The sequence below is a fragment of the Callithrix jacchus genome, chromosome 10 (genome assembly GCF_049354715.1).
Source record: "Callithrix jacchus isolate 240 chromosome 10, calJac240_pri, whole genome shotgun sequence".
NCBI lineage: Eukaryota > Metazoa > Chordata > Mammalia > Primates > Cebidae > Callithrix > Callithrix jacchus.
The window spans coordinates 4399841-4427125 of record NC_133511.1 but is presented as its reverse complement, the minus strand read 5'-3'; the positions used below and the strand labels follow the sequence as shown (position 1 = coordinate 4427125).

Below are 27285 nucleotides of genomic sequence, written 5' to 3'. Positions count from 1 at the left end.
TAGGCAAGTTAGGGATGATAAAATTTTGGATATACTTTGAAGGTAGTTACAATAGTTTTCCCTTGATGGTTTGAATTTGGAGTCTGAATTGAAGACACAAGTCAAGAAAAATGAAAAAGGTTTTGGCTTCAGCCAGTGGTAAAATGGAGTAGACATTACTAAAACAAAAAGGTGTTGAAGAACAGCAGTGTAAGGCTGGAGATAAGAAGCAGATGAAGGTCCTAAGTCAGAACACTGAAACTGTGAGACTGAATAAGATCTCCTGGAATGTGAGGGTAGTTTAAAAAACAAAAACAAACAAACAAACAACAAACAGGATATCCAGGGAATAAGTATTGATGCATTACAATATTTAGAAGTTGCAAGATAAGAAGAATGAAGAGAAAGAGACAGCAAACGAATAGGAAAGAGAAAAAAGCAAAGTAAGGTAAAGAAAATGAGTCACAAACTTCTAGAATTTGTCAAATCCTGTGGACAAGTTGGATAAAATTAGGACATGTTCTTGGTGATTGGATTAGATAATACATAGATCATTAGGAAATATGAAAAGAACAGTTTCATAGAGTGATGGAGAAAATAAACTCATTGGACCTGATTCAAAAGACAAGGGATAAGATGAAGTCGGTACAGGAAATATAGACATGTTTTCAGCGTTTTGAACAAAACGGCATGAAAATGGAGAAGCAAGATATTAAAGCATATTTATACAACACTGCAAACTATCCAAAACAGAGAAAATAGTGACAATGCAAAAAGATGTGGGATACTTTCAGGATCAAACTCCTGGAGGGAAATTCTGTGGGATCTGGTGGTCACTTGGAAGAGTGTGCTATAAACAGAAGAACAAATAATCCATCCATCGAAATGAGAAAAAAGATAATACACAGTTTCCAATGCATCTATGTGAGTAGTTGTAGTAATGTGAGCACATCCAATTTCTCTATGCTTGCTTCCACTACTGTTTTATTGTTTACTTAAAAAAAATTTTTTAAGCCAGTGAAATTTGAGGCCAGATTATCAGATAAAAATTGAGACCAGGACATACTGAATATTCCAGGAAATATGAGATCATATAAAATAGTTTCCTCAAGGAGTGGACAGGTGAATGGACCAGAGTTAGGTCTTGAGAGAGTGAACAGAGATGCAGAGGATCAAATAGAGATGACTTTCGAGGGTGATAATGGAATCAAGTTTTGAAGGTCTAAAAAATTCTAGACTTCCTACGTTAAACTAATACCTCTGGAACCCAGTAAAACACAAAATCTCTATCATATTTTGTCACCCAATTTCAGGACTTGAAAAAAATGTGGTGATTTTTTTCCACGAAGATATGTTTGATTTAAAATGTAATAGGTACACACCCTACTCTGGCATTCAGTGTTGGTGCTTCCCCCAGCCACTCAAAGTTGAATTTATAGTCCCTTCATTCATGTCTCTTTTAAACCATTCCTGAATGAATATCTGCTTTCTGGCTTCTCCAAGAAGAAGATGATAGCCTTTTTTTCTCATCATTCAAATTCTTTCTTTACTTCTCTTCAAATCACTTTTGTGTATTTTGCAATGTAATTATAAAAATGCTTATGTCAACAAGAATACCTTCACTTGAAGTATAATAAATAGAACATTAATTTGACATTAATAATTTGTTTTATCCTTTTTAAGCAACAATCCTGAAAAAAAAAGTGATTCCAGGCAAAATTGGTGGTAGAATGTAATTTGACTCCTGTGTGGGGCCAATTCTCCTATCTGTGGCTTGTTCATTGTTAGAGGTTTGGGGACAACTACTATTGTACTTTACCATCCGTACTCCTGTATATGAGGACTTCTAATGATACTTTTAAGAAAATAACTATCATTCCCAATACTGTCTGTGCCCTTATTCTGGGCTAGGCATGCTTCTAAGTACTTCGCATGACCAGCTTATTAAATGATGGCAGTCACCCTTTGAGGTAGGTACTATTATTCCTAGTTTGCCCACATACTAAATCCAGAGGTAAAGAACATCCTTTATGGTATTATATAAATATAGTATTTGTAAGACAATTTGTGTTTATACTATTTAAAATTTTTATAAACAAGTGAAGATACTTAGTGTTCTTGTTTCAGCATTTTTGCTTAAAACGCATGAACGGCATTTTAAAGCGTTAAAGACATCATTCTGCTAAGACCATTTCTTTAACAGAAATAGCAATTTTAGCTTTTCTCAGAACCATTCTTTTTTTTAAAAAAGTATTGCATTTTTAAAAGTTTCTCAAACTTCTGTTGTCAGAAAGATTCCAAGCGTTCAAATTCGAGTAGGCCATGTTTGGATTGAATAGTCCCTGCACAGCTCTTTCTGAACAGAGTTTTCTATAGTTGCAAATAGGCTGATGTAAAGGGAAACTTCACTTCTAGTCAGTATTTTTGGCTAAATGAGGTCACCTTTCTTTACTTCTCTGAAGATGAAGTCTAAGAAAACTATATTTGGCCAGAGCACCTCATATAGCAGACTACAAAGGAAACTGTAAAATGCAGTCTGACAAGGTTGCCACAGTTCATTTTGGTTCTGCGTATGTACTTCCTACCCACTGGACTCCATCACAAAGAAAACCCACAGGGAACCTTGGAGGAAAAGAAGTGCTATTGCCACTGATTATCGGATCTTTTCTGCAGTAGCCTAAGCTAAAATTTATTTATATTTCATTCCTTTACAAAAACCTTTATCAGCAAAATGGGTTCTGCTTTTCTAACATGCATTGGAGTCTGCCAAGAGGTAACCTGATCTTAGCTATTCCCAGGATGCAGTCTCATTTTGACTTAAACATTCAGAAGACAAGGTGATTTACTATGTTCTCTAAAGGTGCATCTGCTAGGGACAAAGCAGAAAGAGAATCAGCTATTTCATAGAATCTGTTTAGAAAAATTTAAATATACATGATCTAAATATGAGTATTTGTGGGTGCTTACATTTTTTCTATGCTTCTCTATATGTGTATATTGTATAATAGAAGACAAATAATCCAAACAATGACTAATTTACCCATTCTCTTTATGTTAGCCAGAGAAAGCAACTATGTATATAAATAGAAAACCAGCTACTATGTAGCATGATTTTTATAACAAAAAAACTCTTTTAGAAATATTGATCTAGGCATCTTGTCATGTAAATTAATAGGAGAATATACTTTATTTTTAGTGTATATACAACCTAAGAGAAGACTATATATACTTCATTAAATATCACACTTTGTTCTTTAAGGAGTTCAAACACATAATAGAAACACATAAATAAAAACATTATCACAAAGTACCAGTGTGAACAGAGGCTCATAACATCTTTATGACAATATTCACAGAACAAAGATAACTTATAGCAATACTCCTGACCCATAAAGATAGTGTAGAAGTAGCATTCCAAAACAATTACAATGGATGCTTCTTGTGGTGAAAATGCATCACAAATGGGAAAGATTTCTTGATGCTGGGAGTGTTAGTTTCCAAAACATGGTTGCTTATTTTGATGTGTGTTTTTTTCAGAACCATATTGCCAAGTCAAGATTAAATGTATGTGTAGTGTTTGCTTATTCTCTAGAAATTAATGTTGTTTTTACCCCCTTATTTATACAATGATTCAGTAAAAAGAAATGTGGAAAATCATTATATCTTGAAAATCTAAATACTCGAGGTATGGTTCCGTTGGTTCCGTAATTTGGTGGTCAAAAGAAAAACCATTAAGAAGTACTCCTTCAGTAGATGGCTACATTTAGTTTATGAGACAAACTCCCTTATGAAACAAATTTGGATCATCTAATTCAAGAATGTATAAAGCAATTATTTAAAATTATATTTGTATCTTTTTGCTGTTTATAGTATCCCCTTATATCCCGAAAACAGTTATTTCTCCCCCATACTATAATGTACCTTTTCTTTTCTATATACAGTTTCTTCACAGCTCTACAGAGGTTTTCTCCCTTCTATTTGTGAATTAAGTAGAAACAAACCTTATCTCCTTTATTACATAGCACAATCTTTGATTTAAAACCTTGTTTTCCCTAGTGAACCACTGTTGCAATTAAGCAGCAGTGTTAAAACATAAACTCATACTTTTGGGCAAGTGAAATGAACGAGACATTTTTGATGTTTTTCTCTTTAACACACTCTTTAAAAAAAAAAAAAGCTATGGTTTGAGTCCTATCTGCAGAATCCATATACCCAAAGACCTTATTAAAATGACACAAGACCTATTCCTGAGCCCTGTTCCTGGCAACCCCCAGAAACTCCTGACATTGCTATTTTAAAACTGCTCCCCAGGGGATAATAATATGCAGACAGGGCTCATAACCACTGAACTACAGCCATCAAGAATATCTGGCTGATCAAGATAATTACAAAATAAGTGAAATCACAGGGTACTTGTCACATCTGTGTTTTTCTCTATATCATAGATGAGCTGTGTGAAATCCATTTCACTAGAATTTGTAATTATAAATCAACATCAAAACTGAAGGTACCCATGCATATGAACATTCCTATGTGACAGGATGCCATACAGCAACAGGTGAGTTGACTCACAAAGAAGTAATTTATTTGTTCTGATTCTTACTGAGTTTTTTTTTTTTTTAAGTCAGGGCCTTGCTCAGTTGCCCAGGCTGGAGTGCAGTGGCACTGCCTTAAGTTCAGTGCAGCCTCAAACTCCTAGGCTCAAAGGATCCTCCCTTGAGTAGCCTCCTGAGTAGCTGTGACTACAGATACACAACAGCACACCTTATTAATTTTTTAAAAAAATTTTATGCACACGTAGTGTCTTGCTATGTTGCCCAGGCTGGTCTAACTACTGATCTCAAAGGAGATCCTCCTGCCTTAGCCTCCCAAAGCACTGGGATGCCACACAGCTGTAGGCCCACAACACCTGGGCCTACATAAAATCATACTCTCATTAGTATTTACAATCATCACAAATACATCTTGAGGAATAATTGTTTATCTAATGCTCAAAAACATCCTATAAAGTCCTCCTTATCCTTTCAATGACTTGCAGAAAACAAAAGTTACATAAAACCCTTAACAAATTGTTACTTGATACAACCCTTGAACAAATTGTTCTCTTTAATAGGAAATGAAAATTAAAACCACCATGAGATACTACTATACCTCTTAGAATGGCTAAAATTTGAAGTCCTAACAATAACAGGTGTCAATATGAACATTAAAAAATGAAAATATTCTTCCAGTGGGAGAAATACGAAATGTTTTAGCAATTTTGAAACAGAGTTTAGAAGCTTTTTAAATTTTAAATGTGCACTTACTAAATAACTCAGAAATGTCACTTTGAATTTTACCCATGTAAAAATGAAAACCCACACAAAGATATATACATTAATAATCATAGCAGCTTTTGTCATAATAGTTACAACCAGGAAGTAATCCAAATATTTCTCTACAGGTAACTGGATAAACAGTCTTGGTATTTCAAAACCACCTGTCCCCCAAAAACCTATGGAAATATATAAATAAATGAACATCACTGAGGATGCTATAAAAATAGATTAGAAAACCACAAAGAAGGATTTCACATAGAACATACACAAAGATATGCACATTAGTGACCATAGCATTGTTCTGCTTTGTTCTGTATTTGATAGTCTAGTAATGCTCAGTTAAATGATGTGTGGAGAACAATGGCCGCTTGTGAACATACGTCATTGTCAAAATGAGCTTTGTATGTCCTAATAAATTTATTTACCCACCCCCAAAATATAAATCAATAAATAATGAACTTGTTTTGGATGATACAATTATTTTACATGCTGCTTGTAGTGGTGGTTAGCAAGTGTATATATTTGTCAAAACATCTCATATAGACTTAAAATCAATCCTTTTGCTGTTAGTATTTAAGCCTCAATTTAATTGATAAAATATGTTTTTTTTAAGAAAGAAGAAGTCAGTGTTAAGATTTTTTTATGTAACAAGTTACAGTCTAGGCCAAAGACCTTTAACAAGAAAAAGAAGAGATTTTTGTCATGATAAAGCCATTTAATTTGTAAAACGTGTGTGGTATTTTTTAGATGGAAAAAGAGAGTGTTAAGATTTTGTTACCTAACAAGTTACAGTCCAGGCCAAAGACTTTTAACAAGAAAAATGAGAGATTTTGTAACGCTAAAGGCCATAATGCACAATTGAGACATTACCAGTTATCAATAGCTATGAACAAAAACATAAGAACCGTTACAGGTAACTATGAAATAAGCAAAGGACAATCTACAGAAGAGTATTAATAATTGGAGTTCTTAACTCTCAGTCCAAGATATATCACGTAGGCAAAAACGGTAAAAGATTAAGAAGACCTAATGTATATAATCAGTTCGATAAATACTATGGACACATATGAAACACTGCATATTAATGATACAAAACACACTATTCTTCCAAGTCCACACTAATGTTTTTTAAATTAGACATTTGTTAAATTACCCACAATTTAAAAATCATAGAAATTACATCCAAAGAATGAGACAAATAAACCTTACCTCTTAAAAATGCACACAGAGACACACACACATATTAATTAACTTGAGTCAATAAAGGCAAAAACACTGACACTGTAGAATTGCAGACTTCCTAGAAGAAAATGATAATGACAATACATATCAGAATTTATTAAAAAATGTAAAGCAGTAGTATAAAAAGATTCATAATCCTAGAACTGACTTAGGAAGAAATAAAAGTAAACTATACATCCATAATGAAAACAGAAATAGAAAAAATAAAGACAAATATAAATAAAAAGCAGAAAATGAGTTAGAAATTAGAAAACCATATGTTATTAAACTACAGCACTGTCTTCCTTGAGTCATTGAAAGAAACAGATAACTAACCTAATTAAAAATAAATGGAAAGGGTTCAACTATAAAAACAAATGGAAAACTATAAAAAAGTATTAAAAAAGAAAATTAAAATAATCATGAAAACAGGAGATTTAAAAGTTACACTGCATGCATCTATTCAAATGTATCTGAAAATGGTGAAATTATAACAGTCTAAAGATTACAGTTTACTGGGATTTACCCATGTGTACACACCTGATAAAAACAAACAAGAGTAATTTCCATAGGAAAAGAATGAGAAATTCTAAAAATCTAAAAATGCTAAATCTGCAAAATTTCTAATAATGAGAAAGTTCCAGGAGTTTCAACAATAGAGTTCTGTCAACTTCAATGACCATATAATTCTAAATTCTCTTTAAACTCTTTCATCCCAAAACTATAGTTTTCAAAGACTTTTGTTGGTAACTACAACATCAAGAGTCAAACCTGATAAAGATTTCTAAATATGAAAAAGGAAAAGAAGCAAAGATGAACCTAAGTTATCAATGCCTATATAAAAATACAGAAGATAATATGAGCAAACAGAATTCAATAGTATATAATATCATGTTGCAAAATAATCCACCAGGATCATCTGTGGTTAGTTTTATGATTGTAACTATTCAGAAACCCATTCATGTATTTTTAAAAGTTAAATGCAGTATGATTATCTACCATATTCAACAAATTCAACATCCATCCTTGACTTAAAGGTAATTCATTTCGTAATAGCAAAACACTGGTCACATTTCTGCAAAAATCAGAAACAAGACAAGGATCTATGATAACACTACTTTTATTAGACATTTTTTATAAAGAGATGGACTCTTGCTATGCTGCCCCGGCTGGACTCTAACTATAGGGCTCAAGCTATCCTCCTGCCTCAGCCTTCTGAGTAACAGGGACTACATACACGTTCCTCTGTGAACTTCTGTTAGATATTTTATTAGAGATTTTAGCCAATGCAAATCAATCAAAAGAAGACCACCAGAACATCTGTACTAGAAAGGAAGTAAAGTTAGTAAAACTACCTCTACTTGCAAATACTTCGATAGTGTACCTGGAAAAGCTAAGAGACTAATCGGAAAGAAGAAATGAAGTTCTCTATGTTCTCACTGGTCTACGTTCTTCTTTACATTAAAAAAATTTTTGTCTTCTAAACAACCATCTATAATCTTCATTTTGTTCTATGAAGATACACAGAATAGGTCTACATTTCCTGCATGATAGTTTTTTATAACTTTCCCAAAAATAGCTTCACTATTCCTCAAAATTTGTTCTCTGGCAAAGATGCCTGAATCTTTCAAATAGTAGTTCTAAGACATGATTTTGGATCTTTACTTTTGTTTCGATTGACTCTATTTTGCTAAGATCCTTCTTAAAATATTGCTATCAGAATAGTACAAGATATAGGAAGTATGTCCCCTGGCATAAGCTAAAGCTAGGATGAACATAAAATTTATCATTCAAATGATAATTGTTTAAGAGTGAAACAGGGTACTACTACTTTCACTAGAACAACAGGTATAAAATAAATCTGTCCATGGCAAAGAGGGATGCATGCTCCAGCCTCCTGAATTGGAATTTTTTTGCTGATATGTTTTCTTTAGTCTTCTCAGTTTATGAGAGCTATGGAATTACAGGCAAAATAATCCAGTTTTCCATATTTGTACTGACAAGAAGAGATTAACCTGACAAGTTGTTTCATTTATCTGAGCCTCAATTTTCTAATAAATAAAACCAAAAAAAACCCACAAATTTTTGGCACATTAGTGAAAAAAGTAGAAGTCTTGCATAAAAAATGTGGAAAAATGTATTTTTCAGTTGCTTGATGTTACTCATTTTCATTTATTTAATAAGTGGGTACTATGAATGGGGCCAATATTGTTAATAATAAGGAAAGAGTCACGATTCCTGAGGGCCTTCAGGTGACAGGCAGTTTACACTCATCATCTCGTCTTCCAAGGACACTGCAGGACATTTACAATAAGAGAACTTAGCGTTACAAGTGATGAGTGACTGACCAACATATAACCACTGAAAAGCTGTGAGTCTGAGCTACGCTTGACTATTGTGTTCTTTTTGTCTCTCAGAAACTATGAAGTAACTCAATATTCACAAAATAATAAAGAAATATAATAAACTTACCACACAACAATAATACATCATACTTTCTGCCACATTTAACTTCAGTTATTTTTTTAAAGAATCAAACACATTAAAATACAGGTGAATTATTTCTGCATTTCTTCTACATTACATTTGCTCTCATATTTTCCAGAAGCAACACCATCCTGCATTTGTTATAGACCTATTCATATACACCTCTAGAAAGTTATTTTTCTTTTGACATCATGTAAGTGAACTGCACTGCATGTGTTCTTTAGATATATGCATTTTTTTCAACTTTATATTTTTATGTTTACGCACTTAAAACATTATACTAAAATTTATTCATTTTTTAATTTATGTTTCATTTTCCTGTTGAACATTTAAGTTCTAAGTTATATAATCTCAAATGATGGAAAAGTGCCCATTTCTCTACATGTCTCTTCTTGTAACTTGAATCTCTTAGCCAGCCACTTCCCTGACACATCACAGATCTGAAGCCACCCTTCTACACTCTACCTTGCAGTTCCGGCATTGAGATTCCAGGCTCCTTTGCCAGCTGGCTTCCCCTTAGTATCTACCAACAGGTGGATGAGGGGAAAAGACAGTGCCCTTCCTGCTTTGAGGTGGAGCCTGCATTTTTCCAGCAGTACAGGGCAGCAAGGACTCCAGTCTGGAACCTCTTTTCATTTTCCCAGCTCCAGGTAAAAGCAGTAACTCCTCAAAGAATTTTACAGATTCAATGCTATCCCTATCAAGCTACCAATGATTTTCTTCACAGAACTGGAAAAAACCACCTTGAACTTCATATGGACCAAAAGAGAACCTGCATAGCCAAGTCAATTCTAAGCAAAAAGAACAAAGGGGGAGGCATCATATGACCGGACTTCAAACTATACTACAAGGCTACAGTAATCAAAACAGCATGGTACTGGTACCAAAACAGAGATATAGACCAATGGTGCAGAATAGAAGCCACGGAGGCAACACAACACATCTACAACCATCCGATCGTTGACAAACCTGACAAAAACAAGCAATGGGGAAAGGATTCCCTGTTTAATAAATGGTGTTGGGAAAACTGGCTTGCCATGTGCAGAATGCAGAAACTGGACCCCTTCCTGACACCTTAAACTAAAATTAACTCCAGATGGATTAAAGACTTAAACATAAGACCTAACACCGTAAAAACCCTAGAAGAAAATCTAGGCAAAACCATCCAGGACATAGGCATAGGCAAGGACTTCATGACCAAAACACCAAAAGCATTGGCAATAAAAGCCAAAATAGACAAATGGGACCTAATCAAATGCCACAGCTTCTGTACAGCAAAAGAAACAGTCATTAGAGTGAATCAGCAACCAACAGAATGGGAAAAAATTTTTGCAATCTACCCATCTGACAAAGGGCTGATATCCAGAATCTACAAAGAACTAAAACAGAGTTACAAGAAAAAAAAAAAAAGTCCCTTCAAAAGTGGGTGAAGGATATGAACAGACACTTTACAAAAGAAGACATACATGAGGAAAACAAACATATGAAAAACTGCTCATCATCACTGGTCATTAGAGAAATGCAAATCAAAACTAAATTGAGACACCATCTCACGCCAATTAGAATGGCGATCATTAAAAAATCTGGAGACAACAGATGCTGGAGAGGATGTGGAGAAATAGGAACACTTTTACACTGTTGGTGGAAGTGTAAATTAGTTCAACCATTGTGAAAGACAGTGTGGTGACTCCTCAAGGACCTAGAAATAGAAATTCCATTTGACCCAGCAATCCCATTACTGGGTATATACCCAAAGGATTATAAATTGTTCTACTCTAAGGACACATGCACACAAATGTTCACTGCAGCACTGTTCACAATAGCAAAGACCTGGAACCAACACAAATGCCCATCGATGATAGACTGGACTGGAAAAATGTGGCACATATACACCATGGAATATCATGCAGCCATCAAAAACAATGAGTTTGTGTCCTTTGTAGGGACATGGATGAACCTCGAGACCATCATTCTCAGCAAACTGACACAAGAACAGAAAATCCAACACCACATGTTCTCACTCATAGGCAGGTGTTGAACAATGAGAACACAGGACACAGAGAGGGGAGTACCACACACTGGGGTCTGTCAGGGGGAAATAGGGAAGGGGCAGTGAGGTGGGGAGTTGGGGAGAGATTGCATGGGGAGAAATGCCAGATATATGTGATGGGGAGGAAGGCAGCAAATCACACTACCATGTGTGATTTGCAAGAATCTTCCATGTTCTTCACATGTACCTCAAAACCTAAAATGCAATAAAAAAATAAAATGCAAAAAAAAAAAGAGCAGCAGCTCCACAGGAAACCGCTAGTGGTTGGAGTATCAGCCATGCCATAATCTCCACCATAAGTTCATACGGAAAACCCCTCATATGATAGAGGTCAGCCCAAATACACACAGATAGATAAGCACACACACTCACACATGTGCATGCACGCGTGTGCACACACACCACACCACACTTCTTTGTAGTTCCCGTAGTTCTCAATGTTTCTACTTGCTCATTATCAAGAAATAAGTAAATTATTTTATCAAAGGAATACTGAAGATGGAAAATTACAGACTTCAGTTAAAAAAATTACCCTATATTTCAACACAGCAATTTATGGAAATTTTGTTTTCTATTCATTGTCTGAGCATTAATGAAATGCAACAATGAATATTTTTATTTATATACCCAGTACTTCACACCCCTTGCAAGTGTATCAGAATATTCAGAATATTACAGGCACATTAATTAAAATAGTAAAGTACATTTTCTGCATGTTAATATTTTTAAAGGGTAGTACATTATGAAATATGTATTATTAGCTTTGTAATGGAAAGATCAAAATAAAATTATAATAAAAAATGACTGCTGGGCCAAATACTGCTATTTTGCTTTCCTGAAAATTAAGCCAATAATGGAATATAAGGTCTAGAGATGAGTAGATTTGATTTTAAAATAAAATGCCTTGTAAAATAATATTTCTTTCTTTTATTATGACCTCTTTAAACTATGCCACAAATGCCAAAGTCTGTGGTTGAACATTGATGCATAATTGTCCATAATTTAGTGTCTTCCTCTTAGGTAGGTTCGCCACATCCCTGACAGCATGTAAGGCTTATATACAATAGGAGCTACTCAAAAGAGGTTTAATCAGATTGTCTAGTCTGTTTGGGCTGTCACCAAAAAAAAAAAAAAAAAAAAAAAAAAGGCAGCATAAACTGGGTAGTCTATAAACAACAGAAATGTATTTCTCACAATTTCAGAGGCAACGGGGTTCCAGATCAAGGTGCTGACAGATTTAGTGCCCGAAGGCCCGCTTTCCAGTTCATAGATGACGCCCTCTCTCTATGTCCTCCAGGTGGAAGGTATGAGGGTGCTCTCTTGGGCCTCTTTTCTAACAACACTAAAGTCATTCATGAGGACCCTGCCCTCATGACTTAATCACCCCTCAAAAACCCCATCTCCTAATAACATTAGCATGGCAGTGAGGGTTTCAATATATAATTTCTGGGAGGAAATAAACATTTAGTCCTCTGCAGAGATGAGCACAGAAAATCAGTGGTAGGACTTTAAAAGAATGTGAAACTGCTGTGAGCTTTTAGGATTATGGGATGGAAATTAAGGATATATGGGTTAAATAAGGGGCCTAGAAGAAGACATCTCTGTTTCTGCTCCCCTAAACAGGGTTGTTCTTTCACACAGTGGATCTTTAAACATCTAAAATAAACATACACATTAATAGTTTTACAATCTGATCCAGATCCTGTTTTGTGTTGTCTCTGCTTCATATATCTCATTTCCTAAAAGAACTTTAGAGAGTTTGAGTATTTAGACTGCTTTGGAGGATATTAATTGCTTGAGTAGGTTGGTTGCTGACACACAAGGTTTAGATAACAGTGAATCATTGTGTATGTGTCTGTGTGATGAGGTGAGGTGTGGAAGAAAGAAAAAGAGTTTACTGTATAGTGTGTCAGTGCATGTGAGTTTCCCAAGAACAGGTGATAATCAGTCTAGGTGAGCAAATAGTTTCCCATTTTGCTTATCAGGAGACCTGTTAAGGAATGTATATTTATAACATCAAAGTAAAGGTGTGGAGGGTTTGAAAGAGAAGAATACAAATTAAATATTGCAGACTCTGTTCCCTTTACAAACACAAGCTTTTAAAAAACATTTGCGAATGGTGATTAAAAAGTGAAATGAATAAAATAAAGGAGAAAATGTCCTTATTTAAGAATATCCGGGGTTCTAATCCCAATTCTTTACTCAAATACTAACAGGATGTTACAACTAGTTGCTTCTTATCTGAGGATTGACTTCCTCAACCTGAAATACCAAGCAGCTAAAAAGAAATGGTGTCTAGCCTGGCAAGGTGGCTCACAGCTGTAATACCAGTACCTTGGGAGGCTATGGCAAAAAAATTGCTTGATCCCAGGAGTTTGAGATCAGTCTGGGCAACATGACGAGACAGTGTCTCTACAAAAAATTATTTTAAAAATTAGCTGGGCATGGTGGTTCATGCCTGTGGTCTCAGCTACTTGAGGGGCTGAGGTGGAGGGTCACTTGGGCCCCAGAGGGCAAGACTTCAGCGAGCCCTGTTCACACCAATGCACCCTGGCCAGTGTAACACAGCAAAAATCTACATCAAAAAATATATTTATTTATCTATCTATATCTGACACTGTGATCACCAGAGTTTTCTTCATATATTTGATCTCAGAATAGTATTTTGAATACAGTAAATTTGATGCGACTCATATTTAATGCTTTGGCTAGGAAAGAATAAGTAACGACCGAAGAGGAAAACGTTAGCTACAACTAGCTAACCATTAACAACCAAGAGAGAGTCCCAGTGTTCCAACCGCCTCATTCACCTCAACGCCATCTCAGGTAAGTCGCTAACCTCCTTCCTGACAGGTGTATAGGCAGAAACAAAGCAGCCTCATATTTTGTTTAAATCCTAATCAACTCAATACAAAATGGCTTTTGTTTTTTTTTCCTTATCAGATATCCTTTGTTTCACTAAAAACTAGTGAAATTTTGGGGAAAACAATTTCGGTGGTGATTTACTTCACATTGGATCATAATAACCTAAGCTTAACATTTAAGGTGATTTACGAATGTAGCCAAATGATGTGAGAAAATGAAGAAGAGATTGATGGCTTGGAAATCTCCATTCTAAAACACTTCCAATGAAATATTCTCTCTCTTATACAGAGTACAAAGCAAGCAGCTCATGAGAGGGGATTATACTCAAATTGAGAGAGCTTTAGGACTTAATAGAAAATCATCAACATACTTTAATGCTTCAAATTAATTTATAAAATATGTTTTTAAAATGCTTTTCATGCTCTCTAAATTTTATAATTTCACTACTGTCATTCTTTGTTAATTAATGATTACAATTTATTTAGGGTAATTAACAGTTCTTTTAATAAACTCTAGCTAAGTTGAGTTCTTCCGAAAATTTGATTATATTGCCCTGATGAGTGTACAAGACAGTGGAGGAAAATGTGGATGAGGCCCATCATATCATCTTAAAACTTAAACATAAAATGGCCTAACATTTTTTTTCTGTTGGTGCCAGAAAAATAGCTAATGATATCTTAATATCTAATATAATACGATATCTAAGCTCTTAATGATGGCATGGCTGGATTGTGAAAAGAGATTCTGAAATTTTGCTTAATATTTTTTAAAACTTATGAAAATTTCATACATAGATACAGTAGCAGACTTTTCCCCCTATTTATTATTATGTATCCCTCACCTATTATCAATTCAATTCTTTTTTTGCTTAATGAGTTATTTTTTAAATATGAAAAAAATAAAAACGGAAGGGTATATAGCATTTGAACGGGTGGAACATTCTCTCGATTTCCCAGTTTCAGTAATCCATGTAGTTAGCAGAGATGCTGGAGCAGAAAGCAAGATGACAGAGTGCTCAGGTTAGCATGGGCATCTGACAGTTTTGTGGCTTTATTCGACTGCCTTGAGTGTCCAGTTTTCTTATCTATACATGAAGGTAATGCTAGTGCCCTCTTGGCCTCACAGAGTATTGTGAAGGTAAGTAGGCTTCTTGTATTATGGGAATATCTCCAAAAGAGTGCTTAGCAACCTGGATTATATTAGTATGTACTTACTCACTTACCTTCCCCACTAACGTAAGGTCTTGGTGTCCTGACACTGTCACATATTTTCAGCATCTTGCCACACACTGTAATTCCCCACTAGGCTGAAAGCTTCTTGAGGCAGAGATTATGTCTGATTGAATCACAATACGTTTGATAAATAGTTGTTGAGTGAATAAATGCATCATCCAACTCCTTTCTATATAGCAGGCTATTGATATTTTTAAAAATACAAATGATCCTCCAAGGAAAAGATGCCAGTTCTGAGACTTGAATGCTAGATGGTCAGGCAGGCCTCCTCACTTACAAAACTGGTGAGCCCAAAGTAAGGGGATACAAAACAATAATTGGGTAGAGAAAAGAAAATTCGAATTTTAAAAATTCAAATTCTTAAAAAAACTAATTTTTCTTACAGTTAATATTCTCATTGACACTGGATACTATCTCTGTATCTCAGATGAGAACAGGTCCCATTGGTTTCAGAAGTGGTCATTCTTGAAGGTATTGGTATCCTTACACTGCCACGTTTTCAGCATATTGCCACACACTGTAAACCAGCAAGTGTATGTACAGATTCTCATACAGTTTAATAAATCTTCCCCAAATAGACGATTCGCTTTAAAATTCTTTTACAGAAATTACACATGAAAAATAATTCTTGATAATGCAAATAAAAGCAGTAAGGCAGAATTGATGCTTCTGTTGTTCTTTAAAATGAGTTTTCACAGCCATGAACATGAATGCTCTTCGCAGCAACACTGATGTAGTTAGAGGCCATTATCCTGGGCAAATTAACACAGTAACAGAAAACCAAACATCACCCTTCCTCACTTATAAGTGAGAGCTAAACACTGGGTACATGCAGACATAAAGTTAGCCACAGTCGACACTGGGGTCTAGAGAGGGGAGGGATTGGGGCAGAAACGTTGAAAACTAATTATTGGTTACTATGTTCACTACATGGCTGATGGGACCAACAGTCCTGCAAACCTCAGCATCACACAATATACCCATTTAACAAAACTGCAATGTACCCCCAATCTAAAAGTGGAAATTACAAAAAGCAATTAAAATAAAATGAGCTTTTGTCAGTCATATTATGAAATAAAAACAATGACCATCTAATTGTTTTACAAAGAAGTAAAAGAGTTTCAAAGTACCTGGGGCAACATTAGATGTATACATTTACATTCACTACTACTGACTATGTAACATTTATATATAAAACTCTTATCTATTTTAAGACGTTGGTCACTTTTCACATTTTTAAAATTTATATTTTGCATATATTTATAATGTTTTTAATTATGGGTAAAATTAGCATAATAGTAGCATTAACATGATCAAGAAATAAATATATATCAGGACAGTGTGTGCGAAAGTTGTTTTTACTAATAGAATTAAAAACTTTTAGACCACTAAGTTAAAAAAAAAATCTAATAGCTAACATTTATTGGTCACATACTATATAATACTACAAAATCATTTCCCCCATTATCTTAATCTTCACGAATTTCTATAAATGTTCTCACTTTATTTTAAATACATAAAATTTGATATATCATAATCACTATATACTAAGTAGGTGAGCTATAAATTGCAATAATAAAATTAATATTCATGAGCTCTCAAACTAAACATGGTTGTCTTAGGTTGTGGGCTCATAAACTGCAACACTACCTGTAACCTTTAAAGCACTGCTTTGCTCCTCCCAGAGATGTTCCCGATTCTGTACTGAAAATTACCATGCGGTGCTAGTGTGGTGACTCAAGGCGGTAATCCCAGCACTTTGGGACGGTGAGGCAGGTGGATCATTTGAGCCCCGGAGTTTGAGGCTAGCCTGGGAAACATGGACAACATGTCAAAATCCCATCTCTACAAAAATAAAAAATTTTGGCTTGGTGTGGTAGTGCATTACCTGTAGTCCCAGCTACTCAGAAGGCTGAGGTGGGAGGACAGCTTGAGACTGAGAGGTGGAGGTTGCAGTGAGCATGATGGTGCCACTGCACTCCAGTCTGGGCAACACTGAGCCAGACCCTGTATCAATAATAATAATAATAAAAGGAAAAATGAAAATTTCTGTGCCATCTTTGAAGCATAGATGTGTGATTCTCCAAACAATGCATCAATTCGTTTGCTAGTATGCTACGTGTAGTCTTCCACAACTCACCTTTCCATGAGGAATACATCCTGCATCTTTTCAGTGCAGGTACAACTCATTTTATTGCATCTCCCCTTATTGTGCTTCACAGATATTGCATTTTTTTAAACAAATGGAATGTTTATGGCAATTCTGCACTGAGCCAAATCAATCAACACCATTTTTCCCACAGTCTGTGCTCTGATAGTATCTCTGAGTCATATTCTGGTAATTCTCACAATATTTCAAATTTTATTGTTATTATATTTGTTATGATTTATCGTAAGTGATCTTTGATGTTGCTATGGTAATTGTTTTTGGGGAACCACGAATCATGCCCATATAAAACAGCAAGCTTAACTGCTCCATGTTGTTTATGCTCTGACTGCTTCATCAACTAGCAGTCATCTGGCTGTTTCCCTATATCCCTCTTCTTCAGCCTTCCTATCTCTGAGACACAACGACATTCAAATTAAGCAAATTAATAAGCCTACAATGACCTCTAAGTGTCTAAGTGAAAGGAAGACTGTTACATCTCTCACTTTAAATCAAAATCTAGAAATAATTAAGCATCATAAAGAAGGTATGTTGAATGCCAAAACAGTCTGAAAGCTAGACCTCTTGCATCAAATAGTAAAGATTTAGCCAAGTTGTGAATACAAAGGAAAAGTTCTCGAAGGACATAAAAGTCCTACTCCAGTGTAGGCATGAATGACAAGAAAGAAAAACAGCCTTATTGCAGATATGGAGGGAGTTTAAGTAATCTGGTTAAAAAATCAAAATAGTCACAATATTCTCCTAAATCAAGGCCCAATTCAGAGCAAAACCTTAATTCTCTTCAATTCCGTGAAAGTTGGGAGAAGCAAGGAAATTTCAGAAGAAAATTTTGAAGCTAGCAGAAATTGGTTCGTGAGGTTTAAGGAAGGAAGTCATGGCCAAGGAAAGAAATTATCTTCGTAACACAAAAGTGCAAGGTGAAGAGAGTGCTGACGGAGGCGCTGCAGCAAGTTATTCAGAAGACGTAGCCGCGACCATTGGCGATGAGGAGAACACTACAAGACAGACAGCAAGTTATTCAGAAGACCTAGCCGCGATCATTGGCGAAGGTGACGACACTACAGGACAGACAGCAAGTTATTCAGAAGATGTAGCCGCGACCATTGGCGAAGGTGAGAACACTACAGGACAGACAGCAAGTTATTCAGAAGACGTAGCCGCGACCATTGGCGACGGTGAGAACACTACAGGACAGACAGCAAGTTATTCAGAAGACGTAGCCGCGATCATTGGCGAAGGTGACGACACTACAGGACAGACAGCAAGTTATTCAGAAGACGTAGCCGCGATCATTGGCGAAGGTGAGGACACTACAAGACAGACAGCAAGTTATTCAGAAGACCTAGCCGCGATCATTGGCGAAGGTGACGACACTACAGGACAGACAGCAAGTTATTCAGAAGACCTAGCCGCCATCATTGGCGAAGGTGACGACACTACAGGACAGACAGCAAGTTATTCAGAAGATGTAGCCGCGACCATTGGCGAAGGTGAGGACACTACAGGACAGACAGCAAGTTATTCAGAAGACCTAGCCGCCATCATTGGCGAAGGTGACGACACTACAGGACAGACAGCAAGTTATTCAGAAGACCTAGCCGCGATCATTGGCGAAGGTGACGACACTACAGGACAGACAGCAAGTTATTCAGAAGACGTAGCCGTGATCATTGGCGAAGGTGAGGACACTACAAGACAGCAAGTTATTCACAAGACCTAGCCGCGATCATTGGCGAAGGTGACGACACTACAGGACAGACAGCAAGTTATTCAGAAGACCTAGCCGCCATCATTGGCGAAGGTGACGACACTACAGGACAGACAGCAAGTTATTCAGAAGATGTAGCCGCGACCATTGGCGAAGGTGAGGACACTACAGGACAGACAGCAAGTTATTCAGAAGACCTAGCCGCCATCATTGGCGAAGGTGACGACACTACAGGACAGACAGCAAGTTATTCAGAAGACGTAGCCGTGATCATTGGCGAAGGTGAGGACACTACAAGACAGCAAGTTATTCAGAAGACCTAGCCACCATCATTGGCGAAGGTGAGGACACTACAGGACAGACAGCAAGTTATTCAGAAGACGTAGCCGTGATCATTGGCGAAGGTGAGGACACTACAAGACAGCAAGTTATTCAGAAGACCTAGCTGCGATCATTGGCGAAGGTGAGGACACTACAGGACAGACAGCAAGTTATTCAGAAGACCTAGCCGCCATCATTGGCGAAGGTGAGGACACTACAAGACAGACAGCAAGTTATTCAGAAGACCTAGCCGCGACCATTGGCAAAGGTGACGACACTACAGGACAGACAGCAAGTTATTCAGAAGACGTAGCCGCGACCATTGGCAAAGGTGAGGACACTACAGGACAGACAGCAAGTTATTCAGAAGACGTAGCCGCGACCATTGGCAAAGGTGAGGACACTACAGGACAGACAGCAAGTTATTCAGAAGACGTAGCCGCGACCATTGGCGAAGGTGACGACACTACAGGACAGACAGCAAGTTATTCAGAAGACCTAGCCGCGATCATTGGCAAAGGTGACGACACTACAGGACAGACAGCAAGTTATTCAGAAGACGTAGCCGCGACCATTGGCAAAGGTGAGGACACTACAAGACAGACAGCAAGTTATTCAGAAGACGTAGCCGCGACCATTGGCGAAGGTGAGGACACTACAAGACAGATTTTTCAATGAAGACAAAATAGTCCTCTTTGAAAAACATGCCATCTAGGACTTCATAACTGGAGAGGAGAAGTCAATGGCTGGCTTCAAAGCTTCAAAGGTCAGGTCGACTCTGCTGATAGGGGCTAATGCAGCTGGTGACTCTCAGTTGAAGCCAGTACTCATTTACCATTCTGAAAATTGCAGGGTCTTTAAGAATTATGCTACATCTACTCTACCTATTTTCTATAAAAGGACAAAGTCTGAATACCGTATTTTTTATCTCTTTGGTGGAAATAGATCCACACATAAATGGACTCACAGTTAAAAACTTTGCTGTTCAAGAGTCAACTCCATCGTTTTTAGACGTAATGCTGTGGTACATGTAACAGATTACAGTGTAGTGTAAGCATAACTTGTACAATATACCGGAAAAGTGACACATTTGTGTGACCTACCTTACTGCAATATTCACTTCATTGTGACGTTTACTTTAATACAGTAGTCTAGAATCAAACTCAAAATATCACCTAAGCAGTGTGCCTAAATATCCTTTTAATACTGCAAATGTATATATGACTGTAATACAATATGTATAATTGCATATGTGTGTACAATCTTACATGTATGATTGTAGCACAGGAATTCTTTCCATCTTTTTCTATTACATGCAGTGCTCCTATGAACATTTTTACATTATTCACTTAGTGCATAAATGTGAGATTAAATTTTTGATATATTTCTAGTAACAGAGTAGCTGAATATTAAGAAATGTACATGTCCAATTTTAAAATAATGCCACAGCACTTTCCAAATTGATTAGATCAATTTACACACTCACTAATAGGTGTCAGCTTTTGTTTATTGAGCGGTTTCTAACAGTAGTCTTAATTTTACTTCTCTCAACACTCATGAGATTGAACATCTTTTTGTATTTTATTTAACATGATTTTCATAGATGTTAAGTTTTAAATTTAAAATTTCTATTTCTAATTTTGTGTATCTCTCTGCCCCCTACCCAGTTCATTTTGCCAGATTTTTAGTGTTTTTTTTTTTCATAAATTTGATTTCAATTTTATCAATTTCAATCTTTACCTTTATAATATTCTTTCTTCTAATTTATTTGGGTTTACTACACTATGTTATTAAAATAATTTAATTTTCCACATAGAAAAGGTCATATATTTTATTATTACATTTATATGAAATATTCAGAATAGGCAAGTCCATTGAGACAGAAAGTAGATCTGTGGTTTCCAGGGACTGAGTAGAGGGGAGAATGGGAATTAACTGCTTGATTATAGGGGATTTCTTTTTGGGTTGATAGATTGTTTTGGAACTAGAAAGATGTAGCAGTTGCACAATATTGTGAATGACTAATTGCCATTGAATTGTTCATTTTAAAATGATTTTAATATTTATGTAAATTTCACCTCAATAAAAATAACTTAATTTGAACCATAAGTCTATGAATTTCAGTCTTCATGTTTTCTAGATATCCAGTAACTCTATTGAGTTCCTCCAAAATACTGCTTTCATTGTGTCACAGAAGTGTTGTAATGTACTGTTTTTGGTATCATCAGTTCTAAGTATTCAAACAATTTTCACTAGAAATTATGATTTGACCCATCAACTATATGCATATATGTTTTTAAAATTTGTAAATATATGGGAGTCTGTAAGGGAAAAACAAATCCAACGGCTTTCTCCTACCAAACTTTCAAAACACTCTCAATACACCACTTCTGACACCTAATGTGTGGCTTTTTCCCCCACACATCAGTTCTCTGGTGAAAACCAACTAGTTGACTATTAATTTAATTCAATTCTGACACTACCTGGAGTTAATAGAGATCCTACAGGTTAAGGGCTCAGTCCCACAAGATTGCTCAACATTAGATGCCAATCACATGTCCACGCTTCCAGTACTTCTGACTGACTGGCTATAAACTGGGGGCTCCCACAGCCTCCTCTTCAGCTTGTATCATTTACTAGAATGGCTCACAAAACAGAAGAGTTACTTACATTTACCAATTTAATATAAAGGATATTGTAAAGGACACAAAAGCACCACCAGATGAAGAGATGCATAGGACAAGGATGGGGGAAGAAATGTGGAGGTTCCATGCCCTCTGAAAAGTGTGCTACCCTTCAGACTTCCATATGTGTTCAGTTAATTGGACACTTTCTGAACCCTATAGTTCTAGGACTTTTTATGGAAGACATTATCATACAGTCATAATTGATTATTAGCTGAATTTCCAATTCCTCTCCCCTTCCTGGAGGATGGAAAGGGATGAATGTTCCAATATTTTAATCAGGGCTTGGTCTCTGGTGACCAGATCCTACCTAAGAGCCCACCTTAGAGTTGCCGCCTTACAATAAAAGACACTCGTATCACCCAGGAAATTTCAAAGGATTAGCTCTGTGTCAGAAACCTGGGTGGAAGGACAAATATTAGAACAAAAGATGCGCCTAGCACTTCTATGGCCAAGGTAATTAATAAGGGTGTTTAGCAGTTTTGGCCCAGGTGCTGCGGATAGAAACCAGATATGTATTTCTTACTATGTCACAATGTCACAGAGTCATTTCTTTAGTGTTCTGCTATTGACTTCTACCAATTGTGGTCAAAGAATATGATCTGTATAGTATCAATTCTTTAAAATGTATTGAGAGTTGCTTTTTGTTTCCTATGCAGGGAATTTTTGTAAATGTTCAGGGTATACTTAAGAGTTTTAATATATTATTGAGTGTGTTCTGTTTATATCTATAATAAACATTTTTAATTTTTTGTTGAAATCTTGATATTTTTACAAATATTTGTTTGACCTATTGGTAATAAAAAGTTTTATTAATAACCCAAACATGCTGGTGGATTTATCAACTCCTAGTATTTTATGATTCTTGCCTTTTATATATTTGAGGTTATTACGTATATAAAAATTTTCCCAATAAATTAAATCTTTGCATAAAATAGTAACCTGTGTTACAGTATGTCAAGTAATGGTTTTTGGTGTAAAATCTAATTTATCTGACATTATCATTGCAGTGCCACCTCCTTTTACTAAATATTTATCAGGTCACATTTTTTCTTTTCTAAAATTTTAAACTTTTAATAGGCTTTTTAATATAAGTCTTATAAACATAATGTAGTCTTACTTTTAAAATTCACTCTAACAGTCTTATTACTGGAAAATTCAGTCCCATTTATGTTTATTGTAAATGTGTGTGTGTATATACACATATCTACATATTACATAGGTAGTTTATGTACATTTATTATGTACACATGTATGTATATATAATGTATGTAGTTATGTATAACATGTATAAATGTTAGTTATGTAATACATTTATATAATGATATACATAATTATATACACATAGCTACATATACATATATAAATGTTTTCCAAAATTTATTTTACTGTTGCCTTTTTACAGAATTTATTTTTCTACTTTTGTTTTTTCCACATACTGCTTTAGAAGTTGTACATTGAGTTTCTTTCTATTCCTGTAGTAGTTACCCTTAAATTTCCATTAACAACTTAATGGTTTTAAAGTTATTTGATATCTTCACAAATTTCCTGGGAAATACAAGGACAACAAAAGAATGCAAATAATGCCATTGCCTTCTACTGATCTAAATAGAACTTTTTTTTTTATATTACAGTTCTGTAATTAATAGTAATGTGACAAATTATGTAATTATTTTATAAAAATATAATTACTTTCAAATTTGCATAGTTATATGACCCCTTCTTTGCTTACTATTTGTTCTTTCACCTTAGGTCTTCTTTCTGCGATACTTATTATTTTTTCTCTTTCTTAAAATGCATCTTTTGGCCGGGCGCGGTGGCTCAAGCCTGTAATCCCAGCACTTTGGGAGGCCGAGGCAGGTGGATCACAAGGTCGAGAGATCGAGACCAACCTGGTCAACATGGTGAAACCCCGTCTCTACTAAAAATACAAAAAATTAGATGGGCATGGTGGCGCGTGCCTGTAATCCCAGCTACTCGGGAGGCTGAGGCAGGAGAATCGCCTGAACCCAGGAGGCGGAGGTTGCGGTGAGCCGAGATCACGCCATTGCACTCCAGCCTGGGTAACAAAAGTGAAACTCCGTCTCAAAAAAAAAAAAAAAAAAAAAAAAAAATGCATCTTTTCAGTTACGTTTCTCTAGGAAAGTATTTTGGTGGTTAATACTCTTCATTTTCAATTATCATAAAATATTTTCATGTATTCTTTATTCATAAAAGATAATTCTTCTAGCTTTGGGATTTTAGTTAAAGGCATATTTTTGTTGTTATTACTTGCTTTTGACAAAGATAATATACTACTGTCTTCTTGACTTCCTTATTTCTCTTGCAGACTTCTGCTACATTAAACATTGTTGTGGGGTATAATATGTGTTTTCTCTGATCTATTTTAAAAAATCTTTAATATACTACTATTTATCTTTAAAATATGTGTAACTCTCTTTATATTTACTCTGTTTAGAGGAGCTAATGGTTCAAGTATTAGCAAATAAATATTATTTATCTGCTTTGAAAAATATTTAGCCATTACCTCTTCGATATTGCCTCTTATTTTCTCCATTTATTTGTCTTCTAAAACTCCAAGTAGATATATAGGATTTCTCATTTCATCTCTTCATGTAGCAAGCTTCTGATTTTTTCCCCCAGGATTCTATTTTCTTGTCTTTCTAAGCTGTTTTATGAAAAATTTCTCCAGATTTGTCTTTCAGTTCAAAATTCTGTCTTTTATGTCTAATCTACAGTTTAATCTAGACATTGAATTTTTAACTTAAATGATTACATTTTCACTTTGAATACTTTTATTTGCGTTATTTCTTTTAAATCCTGATTATCTTTTATTATATGAGAACTTTCTTTTAGCTAGACATTTTTTTTTCATTTTTAAGCTGTTCATGGATAGCTTTTTAATGAGATAGATATTTAGAGTTCTTGGAGTTCCAAATCTGCTGTGGTTGTTTTTGCTGACTCTGTTATTGTGACTTGTTTCCTTAGAATAGAAATTTTTCTTTTTCTTTTGATTGTGAGATTATATTTAACTACAGTTAATTTGGGAAATGCTGAAGTGTTGAGTTAGGTTTATTTCCTTTAGAACCTTTCCCTTTGGTGTTCCAACTTAGTGCAAGGATTTCAACTTCAACTGTACCACCTGCAGAGGCCTGAAGTGTACAAGATTGCTCACAGAGCTGATTATCAGATTTTCCCCTAAGGCTACAACCAGTTTATGAGTAGTTTCTACTAAGTTATTTTCCCAGTTCAGTGTTTCTTTACTTGTTCCATTAATATTTTTCTTTTTTCACTTTATGACTGGGGTTTCTTCAGAATATATACTTTGCCATTCTAGGTAAGAAGTAGAAAATAAATATATATAGAATATATATAATATACATATTTATTACATATATATTATATAAATTTATATATAATATACATATATATTATATATAAATGTATATAAATATACTTTTTCTACTTATATATTTTATGTTTCTACTTCTTATATAATACAGCATATATAATAGAATCTATATAATATATATGTATATATGTTATATACATATAAAAGTATATATATAATATACATATGTGTGTGTGTATATATATATATATATATATTCTACTTCTTACCTAGAATATATATATATATATATTCTATATATATGTATATATTTTATAGATCAGGAAACTGACACTTAGAGAGTTTCAGTAACTTGTCCCACATAACACAGACAGAAAATGATAGAGACTGGAATACACTCAAGTCTGACTCTGGAGCCCATACACTTACCCACTGAAGCATTTTCACACAGTTAAAATGCACCATGGTTTGCTTGCACTAGCTCTTGAATTCCTGAAAGAACACCATGTGATCAGTGTTACCATCCTGTTACAAGTGCCTACATGTGAAGAACCTTCAGGCTTATCTACAAATATTTGAAATGAGATATTTTATATCATCAAATACCAAAACTCTGTTGCATTTTAGCAGAAGCTATTGAAATACTTAAATAATAAGTATCACTGTGTAAGTAGAATCTTGTTTTGAGAGAATTTGCAATCTCCAGGCATAAAACTGGGGTCCTAATACTTCAATGTAATTTGTAATTGCTATGATAGCAACCTAGGAAAAATTTCTCAGGTATTTTCTTAGATATAGTGGATTTATCTTTTATCTAAACCAAGTTAAAACCTACTGAACATACTGTAGGTATTTAATAAATATTTATCAAGTTCCTTAGTTAAAGGTGAAATGATTTTCTACCCTGAAAACTAAACGTTGATTGTTGAGTGTTAACCAGTAAAACACAGGCTCCTTAAAAACAAAATAAAGGGAAAACAGTAATATTTACATATATATTTACATGTATATTACTGCATTCCATATTTGCATTGTTTACAAGGCATTTACCTTTCTTTAGCCATGAGCTTTTAGTATTCCTCATGATGATCATGCAGAAGAATTTCATCAGCCTTTGACTTTTACCATATTCTTTGCTAACAATGGTATCTTTGACTATGAATAATGACAGTTTGAGCCAAAGTTTGTTTTTACATTTACTCATCCTGACTGTTAGATTCACAACTGCAAATCTTTATCCGATCATTAATTTCAGTGGGAGCAATACCAGCAATGGAAGAGCAAAACTAGGGTAGGTAATTAAATAACTGCACAATTCTTTTCTCTATAAAAACTTTCTAAGTGTCTTGAGGTTAGCTTTGAATACGGTTCTTGCCTTTTCGTAGTTGATACTGGATTATTTGCTGAAAAAGAGATGTGTAAATGCCACACTAAATCAACTCAGATTATACTAAGAGGAGATTCATCAAGATGATTTTCTAAATATTCCAAATTCAATGTTAGTCAAATACTAGAGACCAATTAGAAAATATCTTTTCAAAATAAACAAATTTCTTAAGCTTCACTTCATAAGCAGGTATCTACTTATATTTCTTTACTTATCCATTTGATTTCTTGCTTATTTAGTAATGGATATATTATTCTAATAGGAAGTCAAACTATTGTGAGAATTGCTTATGAAGTTTTCCAAAATTTATGTCCAATCTATAAAGTTTGCTAGTTTGTAAATAATGTTAAATAATAATATTGATTTAACTTCTAGAATAAATCAATAAGAAATATAGCTATTATACTGGAATAACTATGCTAAATGTTGCATTTTCTAGTCAATTCTTATATGCATTTATAGGAAAAAAAACTCCTTACTTTTAAATGTTTATACAATATAGACTACATTTTTC

At 34.9% G+C, this 27285-nt stretch overlaps 1 long non-coding RNA gene across 5 annotated transcripts in view; it reads right to left on the bottom strand.

The window, feature by feature from the left end:
* The window catches only part of LOC108593700 (uncharacterized), a 493787-nt gene that overhangs the window by 336882 nt on the left and 129620 nt on the right, over positions 1-27285 (bottom strand). For 4 of the 5 annotated variants that reach the window (XR_013522982.1, XR_013522981.1, XR_013522983.1 and 1 more), the window contains exon 4: positions 6507-6597. The exons of the other annotated variant lie outside the window; for it this stretch is intronic. This is a non-coding gene — a long non-coding RNA (uncharacterized LOC108593700). The remainder of the gene's footprint in view (positions 1-6506; positions 6598-27285) is intronic. 5 annotated transcript variants of the gene reach the window in all.